Here is a 6,371-nt window from a genome sequence, read left to right on the forward strand (position 1 = left end):
CTTCCCAACAGCCCCCGCGCGCAGGAACCGGAAGCATGCGCCAACCCGCCGCCCGCCCTTCCGGTAAAAGGGTGCCCAAGTGCGCTTGCGCATCAGCAGGCACGTGCGCCCGCCCGGGCAATGCCAGGGCCGAGTGAGATCTTGGTAGAGGAGGCCCTCATAGGACGGCGGGCGGAGCCCTGGCGAAGACCCCAACCACCTGACAGCCGGTTCTCTTTTGTCACCGTTTCTTTCTGGCTTTGGGCACTGAGCGGGCCTGAGATAAAAAGAACGGCCATTCAGCTTTTCTCAGGTGGCGAGTCCTGGCAGCTGGGCCGCGTGGGGACGCTTTGGGGCACAGGCTGGGCCGGGAGGGAAGCTGGTCCCATGGTCACCTGTGGCTGCAGTTGTTTCTCGGGATTTGTGCTACCCTTTTCCTCCGCCCTTCAGGAATGTGTCTCTGGTCAAGAATGTGGAAGCATCCAGCAAGCAATACACAGACGCAGAGACTTGGGACCAGCTAGTCCAAATGCCGGTCCTCACCAGGAGAGACCCTGTGTAGGTATCTTCTCCTTGCTCGGGTGGCCAGGTGCAACTGGTGCAGGCTGGGGCTGTAGTGTGTTGGCAAAGGAGTGTTTTTCAGCGTTTAGGTGACACTTCCCTAGGTCTGTTGTGTCCCCATGATGCAGGTAAAGGGACTTGCTGACTGGCTCCAGCCATGAAAATGGCAGAGTCAGGATTTGAACCCACTTCTGGTGACCCAAAGCCTGTGAGTGGCACGCTTAGCTATCCAGCTTCTTGGGTCATAGGAGGCCAGTGGGGTACAGGGCCTATCCATTTTACAGATGAGGGAACTGAGGCCCAGAGCTCGGAGCGACACACACAGTTCCCTTTGGTATTTGGTTCATGACGATCTTCCCTCGAACTGGCCGCATCTCTCTGTCTGGCCATCCACAGCCTTGTGCGTCTATTGATTCACCTCTCTCCTCCATCAACCAACACACACACCTGCCGATTACCTGTGGGGGTCCTGCAGTGCGGGGAGGGCCCTCCAAAGATCAGAGAGTGTGGGATGGAAGGCAGAAATCATGTAAAGAGAGAATGGGCTGCTTGGGTGTGAACCTCTCCCCAACTCACACTCTGGCCTCCACACCTCTGGATATGAATAAGATAATTTGCCTTGCACGAGGCAGATTGCTTATGAAATGTTAGCTATTCTCGTGGTGGCTAATAACATCCACATGATTGGTACAAGAAAGTGAGCATTTGAGGTGGGCCTGGGGGAACCTTCTGGCGTGCATGCATCACTCAGCCCAGCCCCCTTGGGTGCCAGGGACACAGTACACCTCCAGCCTCCTGCAGGGCCACTCTGCCTCCCTCCCAGCCAGAAGCTGGGTATGGAGTGCTGCAAGCTGGGAAGGCATCCCCACAAAAGAAATGAGTTTTTCAGTGGTCACATACAGGTGGCACTTAATAAGTATTATTGGATGAGAAAGTTGGTTTCAGGCGATCACTACACTGAACCAAGCATGTTTGTGAATGCCACAGAAATCCACCCAACCCATTGAAGAAGGGAAGTGTCTCAGTCATTAAAAAGAGGTCTATAGTTATGGAGTTAGCGGACACTTCCTAAATTGATTCAGGAGGAGGGGGAAGGGGTCCAAGCCACGCGGAGTTTCTCACACAGCCAATAGGAATCCACAGTTCAGCTCAAGGCCACCTCGTGTTCTAATTGTGCTAACAGTGAGCGTGAACCAGGCCTCTGAGCTTTTTCAATTTGGGGGTTTTGTTTTCCTGTCTGAAGAATGCTCCCTGGACTCATCCCAAAAGCTCTCAGGACCACAGCGGGGACTGAAGTGAAGCGAAAATAGCCCACCAGTTGGAAGTTAGGAAGAACTCTTTCTACCTCTTGAGGGAGCGCTGCCTTCCTGGATACTCCCGCCCTCAGGTCCCTGTCCCCCAGACCCCCAAATGATGCTGCCAGAGAAGGAGAAACCCCAGGCCATGAGGGGTAGGGCAGGCCTGGACTTTGGGGACCTGGCTGGCAGCAGGAGGGCATGAAGGCAGCCCCCTTCCCACCTGAGCCCTAGTCACAGCCTTATACAAGGACCCCCACCTAGGCCAGTGTTCTCCAGGAGCTGAGCCTGGCTCAGGGGTGCGGGGCTGATGACAATATCTCACATGTGCGTGGGGCCTGGTACTTTTCCAAAGGCTTTTAAATGCCTTATCTTGTTGGAGGCTCATTTGAGGCAAGAACTCAAAGCAGACTGGAAAACAACTAATTTACTGAATCCTGAATGGAGAGGAAGCTGAATGCGGTGTGTGTTTTTGCTGAATCTCAAACCAAAACAACCTTTTGTTAAAGAACAAACAAATAAACAAAAATGCTGAACATCAATTCACCAGGGAACACAGTCTGAACAGAGGCTCTGGGCAGAGAAATATGCAGCAAATTCAAATTCAACAAACATGAATTGGGGGAGGGGCCCGCTGGAGTCACAGATGTGCTCATGAGGGGCTGCTAAGAGCTTTTAAGGGGCGTTCCAGCATGCACCAGGAGACAAGGTTGCTCTTTCCATAGACCAGAAACACTGGGCCATTGAGAGAGGCTGCTGGGAGCTGGCTGGGAGGGGGCCCTCTAGATAGGGGACCCCTGAGCACGGCAGGAAGGAGGGGTGCATTTGGGGCATCAGACCATGCTGCACCTGAGTGGAGGCTGCGTTGCCTACGAGGGAAGCATTAGAGGTTTCCTGGGGTTATCGCCAGCCCCCAGTGGAAGCAGCACTTGGGGTCATTAATCTGCAGCAGTGAGGTGGGATGGGATCTTCTGAGGTGATTGAATGGCCGTCAGCATTCCCCAAATAGAAATGATTTTGTTCCGTTTGAGTTGCTTCTTTGAAATAAGTCTATTCCCCCATTTTGGGTGGCACGGAAAGGTGAAGTGACAGCTGGAAATGTGTGTGGGCATTTAGGGGGTTGGGCAGGTTTCTCACGACCAGGGCCAGGATGGGAGGTGGAGTTGGAGGGGTCACTTAACCCTACGTCCACTTGTCTAGCTGCCCTACTCTCAGCCCAAGAGGAGGTGGGCACAGCTAGGGGCCATGGAGACTAGTGTGGACCCTTGCTGCACAGGCTGGTGCACCATTGGCCCCCACACCCCCAGCCCCATTTACACATGTTCACAAGGACATTCTTGGCCTGTGGTTTCTTCCACCTGCTGGAGACTGGGTTACTGGAGCCCAACTCTGTAGGGAGTAGGAGCCAGGGATTGGATGGTGCGAAATCCTCCCTCTCACGCCCAGGGTGGGGGATAAGCAATAGCTCGGTCGTCCGGGGTGGGTGGGTGGTGAGCCCAGGATCTCAGCGATCACAGGTGGCGTCCTGATTCTCCTGAGAGCCAGGTGACAATCAGTTGCTTCCCTAAACATCCATTGTGCACTTGTCAGAGGTAACTCCCCTGATGCAGTCACTTTGAGTGGTCCTGGGTTTTCCCAGTCCTGCAGACGTCCCCTGGGGTCTGATGCCAGCTCTGCCCTGGCATCTCCCCCTCTGCTGACACAGACAGACCTGTCCTTCAGGGACAGGGCTCTTAGTCCTGGGGACCCTCATTGGGAGCTCTCTCCCAGGGCGCTGCTGACTGTACCCCTCTCTCGCACAGTCCACTCCCACAGGCCAGAGGACATGCACCAGCCAGCCTTGTTCCACAGTGCCACGGTCCCGCTGCAGCAAGTGAGGCTTGCCAACACCCCTGCGGCCAGCCTGGCAGCCGAGTTGTGGGTGGTCCAAGAGTTGAGGCCAGGCTGTGCCCAGAGCCAGGGCTGCGGCTGGGACCTGGAGCTGGTCATCTGTGACGACAGAGTCAGCCCCCAGAGCCCAGGCTTCCTGGTGGGATACAGGTAAGGCTCCTCCAACCCTGGGCTTTTCAAAACCTTCAGGCCCATTCTCGCCTGTGTTCCCCAGAACTGCCCTGGGAGGGGAGCACAAGTTCCTTCAGCCCTGGAAGCATGAGAGGACAGTGGTTTACTCCATCACACAGACCCCCTAGCAACCGAATCCCCATTCAACTCTCTAACCCGGAGAAGAATGGGGTCTCCCTGTCTCCCCACCTGCTGACCGAACCTGGGAGAAGCTTGTTAGCTCCCAGCAGGAAGCTGGGAATTCTTTGTCCCTTTCCCAAAAGAGACGTTTGCATTCTCTCATCCCTTGTTCCTGTCCACAGGGTAACTTGTCCTCTGCTCCAGGCCGCCGTCCAACCCTGGGCAGGTGTCAGGATCCCAGACCCACCTACAGGAGGTTGTTCGGGCCGTGAGTGGCCAGTGTCTGCTCCCCTATCCCACCGGGCTGAGTGGGGCTGCGGCCTCCTCTCCCAGGACAGAGGTGCTGCTGCTGCCCTCCCCAGCATCATCAGGCTCTACATGGTGGTGGTGATGGTTGCAGCCAAGTTCATCTGCGAGCACCTCTTCAGCATCTCCTGCTCCATCATGAACAAGCCCGCGTGCTCAGGCTCTCCATCCACGTCCTGGTCTGAGAGCTGGCGCAGCGGCTCTTTGCCAAGATGACCTTCTGGTACCACTCACCGGAAACCAGGATCAAGTGGACCAGCCACTGCCCACCTGCCCCCCCACTGCCAGCCACCCCTGACCCTGTTGCCAGGGCTCTGGCAGGGCCAGGGAAAGCAGCCGTCACATCCTAAAGCCCTTTGGCCTTTGGGAAAGCAAGGCCCTTGGCTCACCCCCATGGTCCCCCTGACGCCAGCAGCCAGGCCAGGCCCTGAGCTTGCAGCTGGTCCCCCGCTGGGTCCCTGGCCCTGAGGCCGCCTTTGTGCCCGCATAAGGGAGACTCAGTTCGTCCCCTGCTCCTTGACTCTCTATCCTGCAGCCCCCTGGCGGGGGGAATGGACACTACCAGCTGCCCAGAGAAGGAGCTGGGCCACCTCAGTGACCTCTGCCTCCTCCAGGGCATCTCCGAGGGAAGCTGGCAAGAGCTGCCTATTGCAAGGCCATTAAGCAAGCTAATGACCCATGAAGCCTCTTGGCCTTTCCGGCTGCCAGCCGTGCCTCCCCTCGGCTCACAGAGCCCGTGCCCACCCGACCGCCTTGTGACCGCTGTTATTGTTACTTAACGTGTCGGGCCGCGGTTTTCCCAGACGGGGCCTGGGCCCCAGAGCTGCTGCTTGCCTGTTCCGGGCCCAGCCAGGGCTATGCACACAGCAGGCAGTTAATAAATATTTGCTTGAGATCAAGCCCAGAAAGAGTCACCTTGATTTCTAGAGCTTGGGAACTGACTTGGAGCCTGGGGACCCTACGGCAGGGGTGAGATGGTCAGGGGGCCCAGGGGACATATGTCCTGCAGCCACATTCTCACCCCTCTGTTCCCAGCAGAGGAGGTGTGGGCAGCCGCCTCCGTGCCAGGTGGGGCTTGAGTCCCCAATTTCTTCCTCTGGGCCCAGGCTGCCTGCTGGGATAGAGCACAAGAGGGGACGTAGGCCTTGTCTGCAGTCTCACCCGAACTGGGGGAAGCTGACTCCCAGGTGCCCTGGGGCCGGCCTCACCTGCCTTACACTGGGCCCAGGTATGGGGGTCTCCCTGAATCCTGGCCGTGCCCTGCCTTTCAGCACCTAGGATCGTGCCTAGGGGGGCTTCAGTGCCAAGGAAACGTACTGGACCCGGTATAATACTCGCCTTGTGATGTGCTCTGGGGTCAGGACAGCCTTCCCTGCGGACTGCAGGATCACGGGAGAGCCCCGGAAGGCCTGTGGCGCCTCCCCTTGGAATCTGCACTATGCACCCTCAGAAAACCGAGCTGGCCTAGGCTGTGCAGGTCTGGCCCCCCGCCACCCCCAGGTGTCAGGGCTCTCATCTGCAAACACGAGGTCAGTCCACAAGCTACATCTCACAGCCAGACACGTGTGGAAGTAGAGCCTCAGACCCACGGGCAGGCCTTGGTGTCGGTTTCTAAAACGGGATGGGAGAAAGAGTGAGACGGAGGCAGAGATGTGATGTGGTACAGCCATATTTAATTCAACGTCCAGTGAATTCTAAGGGGCCAGAGTAGAGACTTCTCTTGCTCTATGAAATTGGGTCCCTGAAGCAAGTTACCTCCATCCTTTCAAAGGGGTGGGCTGCTTGGAGGCAGCGGCAGCATGGGCCTGGGCTCTCTGTAATGTGGGTACCATGCATGGGGCTTGGGGCCAGAGACAGGGCCATGGGCACCCACTGTAGGCACCGAGAAGAGGCAGGAGGCCTGAGGGCCAGCTGGCCGAGGGCGTCAGGGCCACCTATGTGTTCTGGGGCTCCAAGGTCGTGCAGAGGCCCCAGGAGGGAACACACTGTGCAGAAGGTGGCGGGGAGGCCAGCAGGTAAGTCAAGCAGAAACAAGCCCTAGTGCTTCCT

The sequence above is a fragment of the Ceratotherium simum genome, chromosome 21 (genome assembly GCF_057802395.1).
Source record: "Ceratotherium simum simum isolate JZ-2026a chromosome 21, ASM5780239v1, whole genome shotgun sequence".
In the NCBI taxonomy this organism is placed as follows: domain Eukaryota; kingdom Metazoa; phylum Chordata; class Mammalia; order Perissodactyla; family Rhinocerotidae; genus Ceratotherium; species Ceratotherium simum.